Below are 19474 nucleotides of genomic sequence, written 5' to 3'. Positions count from 1 at the left end.
AATGAATTTGTCAAAATTAACATCCAATAAATTGATATCAACTAAGGTTGTAATCTAAGGCTAAACTTTCTCCCTTTCAATCCATTAAGCTAAAGAATTGAGGTCCTAATTCTAATAATTAGCACTAAAACATATTCAAAAACCAAATCACAGACTTCGACCAACCAAAATGCTCAATCGTTTAGGAGCTCAAAACTCAAAGCAAGCTAGAAAAAACAGAAATGCAAAACAAAAAAATGTTCTTTCTTTTCGTTTGGATACACTAATCTTTGTTAAATATTAGCTTTGATACCATGTTAAATGGACAATATTATCGAACGCAATGTGTTATACCATGTTGTGTATGCGAGAGTGGATGCGGGAGGAGAAAGCATAGAATAGGAACACTGAGAACACGAGAGTTACGTGGTTCAGCCTTAACGGCCTATATCCATGGAAGAATCCCTTAAGGGCTACATCTTTGTTGTATAAGAGTGTAGTACAAAACCTTTTTTACAATGAACCCTAACATGAGTATATATAGATGACTAAACCCTAGACTACTAGTACAAGCAGGAATGGGCTTGGGCCTATTACATTGGGCTAATATAACTAATATATATATATATCTAACACCCTCCCTCAAACTTAAGGCGGAAGCTCGATGAAGGCTTGAGGTTGGATAAGCATGAGAAGATCACTTGAAGAATGCTTTTGAAGAAACCACAATGAAGAATGTGCCAATTCACCAATTTTAGAGTTTCAAATAAAGAAACGAAGTCCAAAATTGGAATCTACGAGAAAAACTGAGCAAGACAGGCCCTTTTGGAAATTTTAACTTTTGCTCAAAGGTCAACGCAAAAGTCAAAGTTAACTGGTCCATGGTCAAAGTCAATGGATACTGGTCCGGGTCGTGTCACGGATCGGGTAGCAGAGCCGCTAACGTCATCCTATGACGTGTCGATGATGTGGATTAGAGCTGATGTGGACGTGCTGCGTGGCTGCTGACGTGGAATGATGACGTCAGATGACATCAACATCAGTTTCCGGCGCGTGGCAAGAGCGTGCGATGTTCACCAGCGCATGGAGGAGAAGCCCGAAATCCTAAAGGCGCGTGAGGGCGCGTGCTGGGTCAGATGGCTGCCGAAATTTTAGGTTCTGCAGATCGGTCGACGAGGAGGCCGTAGGGGCGGCACGTGTACCAAGAAGACGGTTTGGAAATAGGAATCTAAGGCGACGCGTGGGAGGTTTATTTGAGACAATTGCAGCGCGTGGAGGCACGTGGCAAGGCTTCGGGTGACCGGATTTCTGGGTTTTGGTCGCTGGAGGTTGTGGAGCACGTCTGTGGTGTTGGTTTTAATAGGCAAAGCATGGGTTTGCACAGATCTTATAAGTTAAGCCACGACTTGCTTGGTTGTTAGATTTTGACACAGCACAGAGCCATGATGGCTGCAAGATGCTGTGGAGTCTGGATCCAGCAGACAAACATGTGTGACTTCAGATGGTGGTATGCACGTGAGAATCTTCTTTGCTGTGTAGAGATGTTTGTTTAATGCCAAGAATGGAGTTTGGATCTGATATCATGTTAAATATTAGCTCTGATACCATGTTAAATGGACAATATTATCGAACACAATGTGTTATATCATGTTGTGTATGCGAGAGTGGATGCGGGAGGAGAAAGCATAGAATAGGAACACTAAGAACACGAGGGTTACGTGGTTCAGACTTAACGGCCTACATCCATGGAGGAATCCCTTAAGGGCTACATCTTTGTTGTATAAGAGTGTAGTACAAAACTTTTTTTACAATGAACCCTAACATGAGTATATATAGACGACTAAACCCTAGACTACTAGTACAAGAATGGGCTTGGGCCTATTACATTGGGCTAATATAACTAATATATATATATATATATATCTAACACTTGAAGCAAACATAAGCATGATCTACCAAAGTCCTAAGACTACCATAATTGGTTTTTCATGCATCGTTTTCCAGATTGTGACGAATGGAATTCACCGTAGCATCAAGCATAGGCAACTATGAACTCAGCAAAGGAGAGACTCTCCATGGCCACATTTTACAGCCTAAGACGAGAAGCAAATATTGGTCCAGCACCAAGCCTTGTTACTCCAGAATCACCAGCATTGTTCAAGACAATTAGCGTGGCAGATTTTTAAGGGGAAAGCTCTCACGTATACTTGATGGGAAGGCATTCATTGATGGCATGATGAGGATTCAGAATGAGGAACAGAAAGGCACTTGAGAGTTGAGACATACCTTTGAGTTTAAGTAAGGAAACAAATGGCATAAAACCTATATTGTATGTGTGCTAGTGGCTTGTCTACTAAGTCTGGTTTAATTAAATGCAAGAAAGATTCAAATAATTGCAATTAATATTTATTCTAAAATCTTTTGTTTTGTCAAAGATTGACCGAGAGAACTTATAATTCCACAAGATTTACAGCATGAAGATAGCACAGTACATGCAATTGATTGACCCACTAACTGTTGGAGATAATTAACTTGCAGAAAATGGAGGAAATCATTCTGCAATCTGAGAATTGGATATTAGGAAAGCATAAAAAGTTCGAAACTTATTTCTAATGTCAATATACCTAAGCTTCACAAAAGTTGTGCGCAAATACTTGAAATCCAACTATATTGTTAGTGCCAAGAGCTTTGTAACTCAATTGGTTGGTACTTTTTAATGTTTCCAACAAAGAAATCTCAGCTTCAAATTCGCCTACCCTCAACAATCAATATATCCAAAAAAAAAAAAACTGCAGTTTTAGTTCATATTCTCTAGTCTCTACAACGATTCATTAGTATAGGCAATTAAATTTTTAGACAGCAATCTTGAAGGAAAACCAATATACATTCGATTAAATATTAAAAGCAAGCCACGCTATAAGGAAGAATAAGCATTGTAACCACTAAAAATCTCATTGGCAAGATTCTTTGTCCAGATCAATCTCAGGCTCTCAGCTAATGATATCTCAGGTCAACAAAATGAAAAGGCTATAACTGTGATTAAATAATGCTTTCGCTATTAACCATAGATTCTTAGGAGAATGAAAACTAGTAAGATATTCCTCGATCTGCCAGGAGAATGGTTCAAATGGTCAAGAACTCTTTAATCTGCCAAGGGAAGAGAAGAAGTTATGGCAATTACCAGGAGATATTGAGGTGTTTGGACAGGCCTTTGTTGTGTGAGGAAAAAAAGCTTGATTGGGGAGACGTTCTACATGCTAACGCGTCCAACCCATTTGAGAAAGCCTCACTTGGTCCCAAGATCTCTCTCTCTGTGTTCACAATAATTAGCACTTCTTTTATTACTCCTAATCAAATTAGTTTTGAGTGAATCACTATTAGTTTTGAGTGATTCACTCAAAACTAGTTTTAAAATGAAATAAAATAAGTTACACCATGCAAGCAAGGAATGGGGTTTCTTCCAGGTTATAATCTCTCTCTCTCTCTCTCTCTCTCTGATAAGAATATTTAGGAGTGAAAAAGTTGTACCTGTTTACATTCTATATGTACTAGTTACTTACAGAATCTGAAGAATCTAGATCAAAATAATTGGCAGTTAAGGAAACTGTACCTGTTTACATTCTATATGTACTAGTTACTTAAAGATTTGAAAAATCATTGTTTGTTTTTTAGACCACTTAAAACACAATTGGATTAACCTAGTTAACAAGCCTAGTTATTACTTAGTCCAAATTTCAGATCTAGGTTAACACAATCATATAATCATATCAATGTAAAGTGCGGAATATAAAGAACACAAAGATATGATGACCCAGGAAAACCAAACAGATAAAAAACCTGGGAGGGATTTAACCTAGCTATCCTCAAGGTAAAACTGAATCTACTATAAAAGAATCAAAGTTTTACAATAGCGACTTAGACCACTAACATCTTATTGCTACCTCATGTAGAAAACTTACTGACACGGCCACATGCAAGCTCCGAGATCACAGGCTCTTTCTTTCTTGGATTCTCCAGCAAGTATAAGCACTCCCGCTTGCGTATCTTTAAGCTCTTTAGAGCAGCAACTGAATGATCATCAAGTTCTCAATGAAATCTCCTTCTTGATAATCCTAAGCATGTGTGAAGGCAACCACCTCTCAAATCTCACAAGAAATTCACACACAAAGCAAATAGAGTAACCTCTAAAATGTGGCTAGAGTTTGCCTTTTATACCTAAGGCAAAACATAAAACCCTACACGTCATATGAGCTTAGGGCTGAGTTGAAAATTCTACATAAAAAACAATCTGCACGACTTTTGATCGATCGAATCTAATTTTCAATCGATCGAGTTAGTCAGAATTGCACACTCAATTTTGCAATAAACTCAATTCCAACTTTACATAAAAGCCATACTTTAAGCAAGTCTAAAACAAGACTAACAACCTATTTTGATCATGATTTGCCAACAATACAAATTGGAGTCCTAATACAATAGTTCCTAAGTACTTAGAACCTAACAAACTCCCACTTTGGCAATCTGTGACAAAACACAAACACAATGCTCAAAGTTACAAGTAAAAGCCCTTTACAAAAATAATGTCCATTACAAAATAATCCAACCTAACTACTATCCATCAGTTGCAAGTGTAGACAATAGCACGACTGAATCAACCTGCATATTTCCTAAAATACTCAACAAACGCATAAATGTATGTGTGGAAAATACAAGTAAAACAAAAATAAATTCTTGACTTCACGAAACACAAAACAAAAACATATATCATGAATAACTCATAAATATAAATCAATGAGCAGTGAAATAAGAAACATAGATAACAATGTATCTCCCCCCTAACATGAATAGCCCAAAAACAATACATCAAGAGCCAAAAAGAATACATACACAGTGAAGCACCTAGATACAATCTAAACTCCATAAGCTCCAATGAACAAAAATCTCCCCCTAACTACAAAAAATCTCTATAAGGTCCAAAATGTACTCCCCCTTTTTGTGATGGAATGCCAAAGGGCAATCAAAATCCATTATCAAAAGGAGGTGGCGAAGGCAAACGTTGAAGATGTGCCAAATCTGCTCGCAAAGCACGGAGCTCATTAAGCATATCCACCAAGATCTAACCATGAGCCGCCTGAATGGTTATGACAGTCTCCTAAGTACGACGAATATCAAAGTCATCCGAAGTAGATGGCGGAGGAACAGCAGTAGCAGCAGCACCAACAGGATCGGCAAACGCCTCACCAAAAGTAGTACCTGTAGAAGAAGGAGGGGGTACCGTACCAGAAGGCTCAACATGAGGGCGTTTAGAGCTCCCTCTCATATGGGCAACCCTCTGCCTAAGAAAGGAGGCACCTATGGGAGCAACTATGTATACAGGCTCAGAAGCGGGGAAGTCATCTAAACCTAAAAACAACAAAATCCTATGAATGAAAACATGATGAAAAAGAACATGAGCGGTAAAGGAACTCCTATAAACTTCGTTCAAAGAACAAAGAAACAGATGAGGAAAACAAATAGGAGCATCCATAACAAGAGTGTACAAAAATGCACATCACTCCAAAGGAATGGTGTGCAGATGAGTGAGAGGCCACAAGGAATGACACGCTATCCTAAAGAAAAGATAATGTAAATCAGTAAGCTCAGCAGTGGTGATCCGAGGATCAGAACCCCACTGGATAGAAGACCCAATGATGTGAGACATGATGTCATCCAAGGGAGGGGACTTATCATAGGGATAGACAGGGTGCTGGACCAATGGTACCCCAAGAGCATCAGCCGTTACCATAAGAGTAATGGTGAACTCTACACCTCGTATCCAACTCTTTACTAAAGTGTTGAAATCATAGACGCAGATAGAGAGGTTTGAGTAGAACTCTCTAATCAGGGTAGCTAGTGGTGGAGGACTAATATCCAGCAAAGGTAGCCAGCCCCTACGCTCAAAATTAGCCCTAATGGCTGGATCAAGCTCATCTAACAACACTTTCCACTCAGCCCAAATCTTTCTCTTAATGTTCAATGTCTCAAATAGCTCAAAGTTTTTCTCACTTGGAAACAAATCGCTCAAGGGGGAAGGAGCAGAAGAGAGGAGGATGTCCTATAGGCTCTAGTCTTCCTAGGCACGGTGCTAGGGTAGAGACAAGACATTGGGACAAAAAACCAAAAAGAACAAAAAGTAAAACCAAAGGCAAACTACAAGTTATCACAAAAAAAAAAAAATAGAGAAAAAAATCTATATGATGCATGAACAAATAAATGTAATGATGCATGCTCTAATGCAGTGATAACAAGTTTAATTTGAGTTTAGAATCACAAAATTGGCCTGAGCATAGAGTTTAGAACAAAAACCCCAAAATTTTGAAAAACCAAAATTGACCAATTGATCATCACACAAGTTATAAAACAGTTTATTATGATCAAATTAATCAATCTAACAAGCCAGTTTCATCAATTAAACTTAATTTGAACAAAATCCCCAATTCAGGTATATTCAAGCCCTAGAAATTCCGATTTCTCACAAGACATCAAATTGATCAAATTAAACACCATAGATCATGTTTATAACATCCCCCAACAAAAACCCATTGATCAATTTCAAGAAAAATAGCTTGAATCATCAAAAACCTCAATTATGCATAGGTTCAAAATTTTCATTAAAAATGAATGAAAAATGCATGAAACTTGAAAATAAAAGCAAAAGGAGGGGCAATGTAGTCTTACCAGCCTTTGGAGAGAAAAACATAAAACCTTACACATCATATGGGCTTAGGGCTAAGATGGAAATTCTGCAGAAAAACCAATCTGCACGACTTTCGATCGATCGAGTCAGTCAAAATTGCACACTCAATTCTGCAGTAAACTCGATTCGAAATTTACATAAAAGACATACTTTGAGCAAGTCTAAAACAAGACTAACAACCTGTTTTGATCATGGTTTGCCAACAATACAAATTAGAGTTCTAATACAATAGTTCCTAAGTACTTAGAGCCTAACAATCATAATCAAAATAATTGGGGTTAAGAGAGAGAGAGAGAGAGAGAAAGAGGATTTGATGAAGAAAAATGACAAAGTTTCCTTCAATCAATTCAGTGGTGGAGCCACTAAGAACACTAGCATCCGGGGATGCCAAAAAAAAAAAAAAAAAAAATCTATTTTGCATACTCAAACACCACTTTATTTATTTTACCAATCTATTTCACAACTCACCCACAACATCCAGTTCTTATTTTTACATACAACCCAATAAAATAATATAAACTACTTAATAAAAAAATTAAAAAAAAAAAAAAAAAACTCATTTTGTTCTCTTCTCCCATCTTTCTCTTTCTTGTCTTCCTCTGTCTCTGTCTCTCTAGCAACCAAATGAGAGAGATGAGCTTAACCACCCATCACCACGCACACCCTAGCAATTACCACCACCACCACCAACAACAACAACAACAACCAAAAAAAACCAACAAAACAAAACAAAACCAAACCCAGTAACCCCATGGACCCACCACCACTACCCCATTCAACCATCCACCACCACCTCCAACACACAAAAACCCACAAATCCAAAAATTCACCACCACTAAACTCATAAACCACCACCAACAACCAAAACAACCCCAAACCCATTTCAAAAAAAAAAAAAAAAAACTCACAGATGAGCCCAAACCTTGCCATCGATCTACACAAACCCAAACCTTGCCACCTAACCATGAACCCAAACCACAGCACTGCCAATCTACATGGACCCAAACTTCGCCACATCCACGAACCCAAACCATGCTTAGCACTATCAATCTACACCTGTTTGAGTGAGAGAGCAAGGTTTGAGAAAGAGAGCAAGGTTTAGAGAGGGAGAAAGAGATTGCAAGGCCTAGTCTGAAAGAGGGAGAAAGGGAGAGAATGGTGGCCTTTGATCAAAGATAGGTAAAAATTGTAATATTTTTCTAAATGTTGACACATATCCACTGACATTCTTTGTTATATGTCTATTTGTTTATAAAATACTTCATTTGCATTCTAAAAATGTTTATAATTTTTTTACATTAGTATGTTTATACTATTTTTTTTGCTAACATGGGTGTCCAAAGATATTTGAGAATCGAACTATTCCTCAAGTATGTGTAGTCCTCCATCTCACACACATTGGGTAATTACAAATAAGAATCCTTCAAACCTCAACATGTTGGTTAGGAGTTTTAAACTTAGAAACTCATGGATTTGAGAAGGTCTTAAGAACCAATATATGTGATCTTTTACACTACTCTATAAAATTTGGTTCCCTCAAAGATGTATTTTTGGCTTTGTCACTAAATCCATTACATAATTTATAAGACCACACACATGTATTATCATATGCTTAAATCATTTCTACAAGTCACATGAGTATATAAGTAAATCTTGTAACTAAAAATACACTAAGATGATTTTTCAAATTGCCACCTAATAAATAGGAGGAACTTTTGTCAAAGCCAATTTGTATGAAAATTCTGCCAGACAAAAGAGTGGTCTATATTCGGTTAAGATTAAAAAATAATTTTCTTATAAAGATAAGTTGGCATTCTATAATGTTTTGTTTCATATAGAAGACTATTTTAAATATACCTTATGTTTTTTAGGTTTTAAAAAAAAATGGAAATATGTTGTGTAGTTAATAAATCATGGGGTGAGCATTTCATTGATAGAGAAGGTGAAAGTAGGCATGCAAGAATTCTTTAATCTGCTGAGGGAAGAGAAGAAGAAGTTATGGCAACTACCAGGAAATATTGAGGGGTTTGGGCAAATCTTTGTCGTGTCTGAGGAGCAAAAACTTGACTGGGGAGACAGGTTCTACGGGACAAAATGGGCTTTTGCCTTTTTAAGGCAAATGAAGTCCTATAGTGGCATTTTAATGAGCCTATAGTGACGTTTTTTAACTCGACTTCAATGAAATCAAGTTATAGGAAATTTTTTTACCTATAACTCGATTTCATTGAGGTCGAGTTAAAAAAACATCACTATAGGTCTTAAAAAACGTCACTATGGGCTCATTAAAACGCCACTATAGGGCCTAACTCGATTTATCATAAATTGAGTTTTAAAAGAGGGGCACATCCCTACTTAATTTAGGAAAGGTGGTATAAAGCTAATTAATTTGCCCGAAAAGGGCAAAAGTCCATTTTGTCCCAGGTTCTACATAAACACGCTTCCAATCCATTTGAGGAACTTGTTCCTCAAGATCCCTCTCCCATTTAGCTCTCTCTCTCTCTCTTTCAATAATTGGTATTTCTTTTATTTTTTTCTAATATTTTTTCGGCTAAAGAGGATACACAATATAATGAAATGAAAAGATCACAGCCAAAACATAGGACAATGATAATAATAATAATAATAATAATAATAAAAGGAAATGTATGGTGAATCTTTTTATTTTTTAGGCAACACTAACTCCTTTTCTAGATTTGCTTACTCAAAGCTAATTCCTATTCTAATGATTAAACCATCTTCCATCACATACATGTAGAGATAACTTAGATGTTTACTCAATAGAGGCTAGAGAAATTTCCAAGAAGATACTTGAACTGATGGCAAAAGCTCTAAGAATGGAACATAATGACATGAGAAACCTGTTCGAAGAAGGATATCAGGGAGTGAGGATGAACTACTATCCTCCATGCCCTGCCTCAACCTGAGCTTGTGATGGGCCTCAATGCTCACTCAGATGCTGCGGCCTTAACAGTCCTCCTCCAAATTAATGAAATAGAAGGTCTCCAGATAAGGAAAGATGGAAGGTGGATTCCAATAAAACCTCTCCCTAATGCTTTTATTGTCAACGTTGGTGACGTTTTGGAGGTAAATCCCAAATTTTCGAGTAATTAGTCAATACTCCTAGAATAATGTTTTCTCCTCTCACATAATAATAAGTCCCACTAATTACATATATGGTGAGACCAAGGCCATGACACTTGTTGTCAAGGGATTCAAATGAACCCCTTGACTTCATATATATAAATGTAGTTTATTTTACCCTTAAATATTTTTGCACACCCTGATCACAAATCAGTCCAACCCAAAACAAAACAATAATTAGACACTTAATGTATTATTTTTATTAGTGATTCAAAAAAAAAAAAATAGTAAAGTCAATAATTGTTTAAACATTGGATTGGTTAAGTAGACACTTAGTGTAATATTTTTATATGGTATGGATGAGTGTAGGTCAATAAATTTAGTGGGTTGCATTTTGATCTTATAATTTAGTTTAATATATTTTTTTATAAAAATAAAGTCAACTGTATAAAACTAAAAAATGTTATACAAACTTAACAAAATAAAATGGTCACACTTAGTAACTTTGACAATAGTTAATAACAACTGATAATAAACTATCATGTAACAATTTTAAAATATTAAAAGGAAATTGTAAAATTTCATGTATCTGAGTTTTTTTTTTTTCCTTGTATTGATAACTTAATATATTCAAGTTAACCTTTTATTAAATTTTGTTTAATTTAAGTTTTTTCATCAGTAATGACCCCTAAAAAAATTTTTGGAACTGTCACTGGATGGGACCTATATTTCATGTGAAAGCAGCATTGATTTCGACTACTACATTATTTTTATAAATTTTTCATCTTTCAACCTAATAAAATTTAGCTACAAAATTGGTTACAACTTTACTCAATAAAACAAATATTACTACATATTTTAAAAATTTAATCGTTGAATTACATATTCTTTACTCTTTTAATACACATGTCAAATTTTGTATCAATCGGATATTACTATTTACTATATGATTTATAATCTTATATTTTATACATAATTTTAAATTACAAAAGTTTGCAATTTAAACAATTTATTGATGACATAGTTACTAATCTTTAATTTTCTCAAAATTTTGCAAGTATAGATGATATAAGAAAAAAAATGTAATCAAATAGTGGATTTGTCAAAATTCATCTCCAATAAAAAGATATTGAGTAAAGTTGTAACATAAGACTAACCAATTTTGTGTTAAAACTTTGTCCCTTTCAATCCATTAGGCTAAAGAACTATAATACTAATAATTAGCTCTAAAACATAATCAAAAACCAAATCACAGACTTCGACTCACCAAAATGCTCAATCTTTTCGGAGCTCAAAACTCAAAGCAAGCTAGAAAGAACAGAAATGCAAAAATAAAAAAAATAAAATTGTTCTTTCTTTTCGTTTGGATACACTTATCTAGAAGCAAACATAAGCATGATCTACCAAAGTCCAACGACTACCATAATTGGTTTTCCATGCATGGTTTTCCAGATTGTGACGAATGGAATTTACCGTAGCATCAAGCATAGGGCAACTGTTAACTCAGCAAAGGAGAGGCTCTCCCTGGCCACATTTTACAACCCAAGACGAGAAGCAGATATTGGTCCAGCACCAAGCCTTATTACTCCAGAATCACCAGCATTGTTCAAGAGAATAGGTGCACGTGATTATTTAAGGGGATATCTCTCACGTGAACTCGATGGGAAGACATGCATTGATTGCATGAGGATCCAGAATGAGGAACAGAAAGGCACTTGAGAGTTGAGACATACCTTTGAGTTTAAATAAGGAAATAAATGGCATAAAACCTATATTGTATGTGTGCTAGTGGCTTGTCTACTAAGTCTGGTTTAATTAAATGCAAGACAGATTCAAATAATTGCAATATTCATTCTAAAATCGTTTGTTTTGCCAAAGCAGGACCAAGAGAACTTATAATTCCATAGTAGTAAATAATAGACCACTAGATTTACAGCATGCAAATAGCACAGCACATGCAATTGATTGACCTGCTAACTCTTGGGGATAATTAACTTGCAGAAATTGGAGGAAATCATTCTGCAATCTGAGAATTGGATATTAGGAAAGCATAAAAAGTTTGAAACCAATATGTAATGTAAATATACCTATATATCAACAATGCTTCACAAAAATTGAATATTATTTATGTCCTTTGTCAAAGCAAACGCCGCAAGCTTAGCTAGACTACCCGAGCTTAGAATTTCTCCGCAAATCAACTCAACTGATTTTAAAACAAAATTTTTGTATATTCTGCCATAGCAACCCCGGTATCAAATATGTCAACTGAAAATTTTCACCTACTCAAGCATTATATAAATCACACACCAAGAGAGAGAGATCAACAAATTACTGGAAAACATACTCAAAAACAAAGAATAAAAATAGAAGTAACATCTGATATTTTCAAAATGACAAAATTTAGCTACAAAATTGGTTATAACTTAAAACTACAACCTTATTTAATATATTTTTATTGGAGGTGAATTTTGACAAGCCATCATTAGATTACATTTTCTTCTTATATCCACTATATTTATAAAATTTCTAAAAAATTTAAAGATTAATAACTATGTCATCAATAAATAGTTTAAATTGCAAGTTTTTATAGTTTAAAATTATACATAAAATATAATCTTATAGATTATATATAGCAAATAATATCTTATTGTTACAAAATTTGATATGTGTATTAAAAGTATAAAAAACATGCAATCTAACACTTAGATTTTTGAAATATGTAGTAGTGATAATGATATTAAATAACTAATTTGTAACTAAACTTTGTCCTTTTCAAAATAGAAAATAAAGTACTGAAATTGTTAATATGTTACATATATCGCTAGGCTATGAGGACCAATGTCTTCATTCCTTATTCATGACCTGAAGTATATTAATCCCTAAATTTCAAGTTTTCAACAGTACCTTTACATGATAAATTTGTCATGTGTTATGATGGAACAGAGCAAAACCCTTATAGCAAGCATCAATGTAATCTTTGAACCTAACATTGACGCAGCAAAAAGAAATGTAAGGAAAAGCCTTAAAATAAGCGGCATACTAAGATTTATAGTAAGAAAGAAAGAGAATGACAAAAGAAGGAATGAACCTCTACACTATTTACACCACCAAAAAAATAAAGTTAGTTACTGTCAAATGCTATTCTACGAGGTTGAAGCTGCAATTTTTTTTCTGCAGTGGTCATAAATGGAACAAGTCTCATGTGATGACATGCACATGAAAGTATGTATGCAAGTTGCCATGTCACATCCTATTTATCAGAGGAAAAGTAAAATATGGTGTTCAATGGATTGTGATCCTTTGTAACAAAACGCTTTTCAGTGCATGCACCTTAAAAACATACTGAAGCATCTCAAAAAAGTGGGCTGACCAAACAAAATGGACCTTAATGGTTTAACATCACTCATCCCTCAATCTAACAACAGGTTATAATTTGGACTACAAGTATTGCTATCTATATATACAATCTGAGTAAGCAAAGAAAAATAACTAACTCCGTGAAGGAGGGAAAATTAGCTACAAACAATCCTAATCATCAAGCCACGTGTACAAGCTATAAGTGCTGGGTATGTCATGCTTCTATCCAAGTGGCAGAGCTCCTTCATACGTGTGAATGAAGTGTTCATGATAAGGAACGCCTCTAACAGCTAGCTCTGTACTTATCCAATTGCTCTGAATTTCAATTCCTTGAGCACTGCCCTGTTCTCCATCTCTGTTCTTATACCTGCTAATAGCTTGGTTGCATTCCTCCTTACTTTTAACAACTGAATTATTAAAGAGCGGAGGGTTTTCTCACAACCACAAGAACACGTCGTAGATAGAGAGGGGAGAGAGGCACCGAGCTCTCTACTGAGAGAGAGAAATTGGGTAAAATCTCTAGCTGTCTTGTGATTTGTTTTTGCTAGGATTTGTATTTATTCAGTCTATAGTAGTAAAAGGTAAATTTATGACTATTATTCAATTTGGAAGCAGGCCGAGAGTTGAAATCTAAGATGCTAAAGAAACAGCTATTGAGTTTGAGTTATTGTAAACTTTTAAGGAGAAATTTACCATTTTTAAGCCTAGACATAATTTTGAATTGCCAAGACTGTATAGCCAGACCAGCCAGCAAAATCTCCTAGACAAAGAGCTAAAGTGCTTCAGAGGGAAGCTAAGAGGCCAAAACAGAATGCTGATTAATCAAAACAACTAGCCAGAAAGGTAGGAGCAAGTAATAGACGCTAAACACCAATTCAAGAATCAAAACAATATGCAAAAAATTCCAAACCATAGACTAAACAACTAGTCCTAACGACTAGACGGCCTGAAGATGAGTCGAAACAGCAACCTGAAAGGTTTATGGACGAAACTTTTTGATGTCGCGGAAGCTTTGATGTCGCGGAAGCCTGAAGAGAAGCACACACAATGCTCTCTTCGATGGACAGAAACTAAACTGTTAGTTCCTAGGTAGTAAACCTCGAATCCACGAGGGGTTCCTTGAATCCACAAGGTGATAGGTCTGGAATCCACCAGAGAACACAAAAGACACAAGTCTGAATTTTTATTGATCATAAACTATGAAAAACGTTTACAGACTTAGAGGCCTATTTAAGGGCTCCTTAAAACTTGACATATAAGAAAATATAATCTAAAATAACTCCTAATTGATACCTAACCATAATAGGAACCAAATTTGACCTAAAAAGCATTAAATGCATCTAAAAACAAGGAAATAAATCACCTAAACCTAAAATAACGTTTTTTTACATAAAAATACCAGAAATAATAAATTACAATAATTAAATAGTAAATTGTGTCCTACATCAGACCCCTCCACTTGAAACAAACTCGTCCTCGAGTTCATCTCTTTGAAATTTGGAATCTCCCATGCCAAGAGAACAAATACGTTGAATACTTCATCTTTTTTGTCTTCTTGCCAAACTTGAAAGTCATTAATTGGGCAACTTGAATTTCTTCTCCCTTGATCTTTATGTAATTGACAATATTCACCAAATAAGAGTCAATGATCAAATCAAATCTTTCCACCCCAATAAAATCAATAAACTTTGTTTTGGTGTCTTCCAATAAAATAATAGGAGTTTTAATGTTGCAATCATCTAACTTGATTTCATCGAGGTCGTTGACAACTTCCTCTATAATTTCTTCTTTAATGGTCTCTACTATCTCAATCTCAAGATCTTTCTCTATAATAGGGTCTTCATTAATCTCCTCCACAATCTTGATTTTAGGTTCTTTTTCTATAACAAGGCCTTCATTAATTTCCTCATAAATCTCAATATTTTCTTCTTTGACTTCTCCATAATCTTCAAGAACAATATTTTCTTTAACATGTAATTCTTCCTTTAACGGTGGAATATTTGGCTCTTCAAAATAATTCAAGTATGAACTTCTTGGCCAATAATAATCTTGTATTGCATACGACAAGATTTCTTCACAATCCAAAGGATAAAATTTGATAGCAAGCATCTTTTTCATCCTTGGCCATGATCGAATTTTGTCTTTACCTTGTCGAATTCTATCAGATTGTACTCGTTCACACCAACATAAGGCATACTTACTAAGTTTACACAAAGCAAGTCCAACTTTTCTCTCATAACAAATATTCTCATAGTCAAATAAATCCTCTAGATCAAGTAACCAATCAAGAAAATCTTCTTTTAAAAAATAACCATTAAAATTTGCAATTCTCTTATAAGGTCTATATGAAATTTGCTTACCAATAGGTTGCCCATGAGTTATGTCTCCGTTGCAATTATCCCTATTGTTTCCATTCTTCAACGACACCATCCTAGCATAGATATTTGTGAGTGCTTGTTGTACGTCACGTAATACTCGCTAAGTTATTCGTCGTTGTTGTGGTGGTGGTTACCGTCTCGCCGGTTAGCCATCAGACCAGGGTAAGTCAAGGCTTTTATACCAACTGATGTCACGGAAGCCTGAAGAGAAGCACACACGATGCTCTCTTTGATGGACAGAAACTAAACTGTTAGTTCCTGGGTAGTAAACCTCGAATCCACGAGGGGTTCCTTGAATCCACAAGGTGATAGATTTGGAATCCACCAGAGAACACAAAAGACACAAGTCTGAATTTTTATTGATCATAAACTATGAAAAACGTTTATAGACTTAGAGGCCTATTTAAAGGCTCCTTAAAACTTGACATATAAGAAAATATAATCTAAAATAACTCCTAATTGATACCTAACCATAATAGGAACCAAATTTGACCTAAAAAGCATTAAATGCATCTAAAAACAAGGAAATAAATCACCTAAACCTAAAATAACGTTTTTTTACATAAAAATACCAGAAATAATAAATTACAATAATTAAATAGTAAATTGTGTCCTACATCACTTTTGATAATAAGAAAACTCTTGAATTGCATGATGTGGAGAATTTCGGGAAAGAATATATAGGAGAGCCAAGAAGTTATTGAAACTGCTATTGTAGAAATAGAAATAGACAAATTAGCTACTATTAGGCCTATTTTTATGCCAATTACAACTTAGTTAGCTACACATATTGTTGGGTGCACTGCACCATGGGTCCAGCCCACATGCTTTTTCAAGAGCTCATTTAATGAGCATGTCACTCCATGACTTGTGAGAAGTCTGACTTCTCTTAATGAGAAGTCAGCCAAAGTGTGTTGGACACGCTGAAGACAAAAGAAAAGAAAGAAGCAAAAGCGAGAGTCATTCGGCTATGGCAGAGCTGAAGAAAAGAGATTTGATTGAAGTAATGTCGAAGTAAGTGGCTTGCATTTATTGTGATTTGATGAGAAGAGTGTGAAATGAAGAAAAGAAGAAAAGGTGAAAGAAATAAAAGGGAAAGGCCATTCGGCCATTTGAAGATGTAGAGAAAAGAGGAGAAGTCCCAGGAAGTGAGACTGAGGACTAAGTGCAATCTGGCAGAACTGAGTGAGTGAGTGAGCAAGCAAAAGAGAAGAGAAAAATAGAGAGAGGAAGAGAAAGTTGTGAGAAATACACAGTGAGAAAGAGAACAGTGAGTGAAAAGAAAAAGATAGTTTTTTTTACTCAAGTTGTATCTCTAAGTGTTTTAATCTCTATTTAATATAGCGAAATTATTCGGAGTTTGTCCCATGGTTTTTCCCTTCAAGGAGAAAGGGTTTCCACGTAAATCTTTGTGTTATTGTGTGGTTGTTCTTTCCGCTGTGTTTGCTGAAATTTATTCACAGTTATATAGAATTTTTCCCAACAAGTGGTATCAGAGTGTAGGTTCGATTGGGAGCAATGGCCGGAGAAGAAGGAAAGACGTCAGGAATCGAGAAGTTTGACGGAACAGACTTTGGCAATTGGAAGATGCAGATCGAAGATTATTTGTGTGGGAAGAAATTACATCTTCCTTTTTTGGGAAGGAAACCAGATAGTGTGGAAGAAGAAGGATGGAGTCTTCTTGATAGACAAGTGCTAGGTGTTGGGAATTCAACCGAAATTCCAACCTGTGAGAAACAAAAAAAGAAAAAAAAAATAGAGAAAACACATGTCAAAGAAAAAACAATTACACGCACAAGACAGTATTTACGTGGTTCGGCAATTTGCGTATGTCCACAAAGTTGCAGGGATTTCAATATTATCAGGGAAAAATATAAAGTACAGCTACCGTGTTTTTCTCTCTCTCTAAAACACGACAAGACAGTAACAAAAGCCTTCGCTCTATGGACTGAGCCTCAAAAAATCTCCCATTAAAAACCACACAACATTATTCGGGTTAGGTCGGATCATCAACCGGATCAAACATAAACTAGGCTCCATAAAGCCCAACCCTTGGAGTTATACGATTAACTCTGACAAAATCAGTTGCACACAACGTTATGAAGGAAAAGACCACAGTGGATCTGATGAAGGCATTGTCTAGTATGTACGAATAGCCTTCGGCTAACAATAAGGTGCATCTGATGAAGAAGTTGTTTAATCTGAAGATGGTGGAAGGTACTCTTGTGGCTCAACATTTGAATGAGTTTAACACCATCACAAATCAATTGTCCTCCGTAGAGATTGATTTTGACGATGAGATTCGTGCATTAATTGTTTTGGCTTCTTTGCCAAACAGTTGGGAAGCCATGAGAATGGCAGTGAGCAATTCTACAGGAAAAAGAAAACTCAAATATGATGATATTTGAGATTTGATTCTAAGTGAAGAGGTTCGCAGAAGAGATGCTGGTACAAATAATGCACAAGATCAAGCTCTTGTTATGGAGAATAGCGGCAGAAATAGAAGCAGAGGGGTTGATGATCGGGCCAAATCCAATGATGAGTCACAATCAAAAGGTAGATCTTAGTTTAAAGAGATGAGAGAATGTTTCCATTGTGGGAAAAATGGTTACATAAAAAGAAACTATTGGCATTGGAATAAAGAACAAATTGAAGAGAAAGATGAAAAGAATGACAATGAGAAGAATATTGCAACAGTTGTGTTTCATGAGGATGTTTTAATACTCTCTCTTGAAGAGAAAAAATGTAAGCATGTCGCTGAGAATGATGTTAAGTGGGTTGTTGATTCAGCATCTTCCCACCATGTAATTCCCACAAAAAGGTTGTTCACCACATACAAATCAAGCGACTTTGGTGTTGTGAAGATGGATAACTCCAGTTACTCAAAAATTGTGGGAATTGGTGATGTGTGCATCAAGACCAATGTTGGTTGCATGTTGATATTGAAGGATGTGAGGCATGTTCCAGATTTTAGGATGAATGTGTTGTCTACTTTGGCTTTGGATCAAGCAGGTTATAGTAACCATCTTGGCAATCGAAGATGGAAACTTTGTAAAGGATTATTAGTTATTGCTAAAGGATGTGCTTGTTGTGGCATGTACAGAACTCATGTGAGGGCTTGTAAGAAAAAGTCTAATGCAGTCAAAGTTTTTGAGAAAACTCCATAGTTGAGAGTTGATAGTAGTGTTGTTGCAGCCAAGAGAGTAAAATTCTCTCTACCTGAAAGTGATTTAAATGAGAAAGTGATATTTGATGAAAAATATCATGATACTAGGAAGAATGATGAAGTGAAAGTTCATGAAGGTCTTGATCAGGGGGAGCCAAGAAATTGGATTAAGGATATCCAAAGTGATATAAATTCTTTGAGAAAGAAAGGTATTAATTTTGATGAAATTTTCTCAGTGTTAGTGAAAATGTTAGGTTCTAAAGACTTAGGATTTGATGTATTTAGAACTCTAATGTGTAATGTTGGCAAACCATGATCAAAACAATATGTTTAGTCTTATTTAGGCTTGCTCAAAGTTATATATTTTATGTAAAATTGGAATCGAGAGGCTGCAGATGCATTGGTACATTTCGGCCTGGCTCGATCGATCGAAAGTTAGACTCGATCGATCGAATCTCAGGCAAAATGTTTTTCTGCAAAATTTTCCAACTCAGCCCTAACTCATTAAACATTTTGAGTTTTCTGTTTTTACCCTAGGTGTTAGGATATATGTGTTCTCACTTGTTCAGAACATATGTCACTTATTTATGTAAATTGGCTAAATCCTTTGACAAAACGCACTCTACTTGTAATTGGATAGTTCTAAGTGTTTTTAATACTTCAAGAAACAAGGTTTCAAGGTCAAGTGTTGAAGTCATCAAGTCTGTCCAAGAAAAAGCAAGCTGAAATGCAAATTCATTAAAGCTCAACACCTGCTCGATAGCTACCTCAACACCT

The 19474-nt window shown here is 35.5% G+C and overlaps 1 pseudogene; it reads left to right on the top strand.

Moving 5' to 3' along the window:
* Positions 1 to 11515, top strand: part of LOC112039399 (protein SRG1-like) — a 36009-nt pseudogene extending 24494 nt beyond the window's left edge.
* The last annotated feature ends 7959 nt before the right edge of the window (positions 11516 to 19474 follow it).

This window comes from Quercus suber, unplaced genomic scaffold (genome assembly GCF_002906115.3).
Source record: "Quercus suber isolate HL8 unplaced genomic scaffold, Cork oak 2.0 scaffold_318, whole genome shotgun sequence".
NCBI lineage: Eukaryota > Viridiplantae > Streptophyta > Magnoliopsida > Fagales > Fagaceae > Quercus > Quercus suber.
This window is presented reverse-complemented; position numbering and strand designations above follow the sequence as displayed.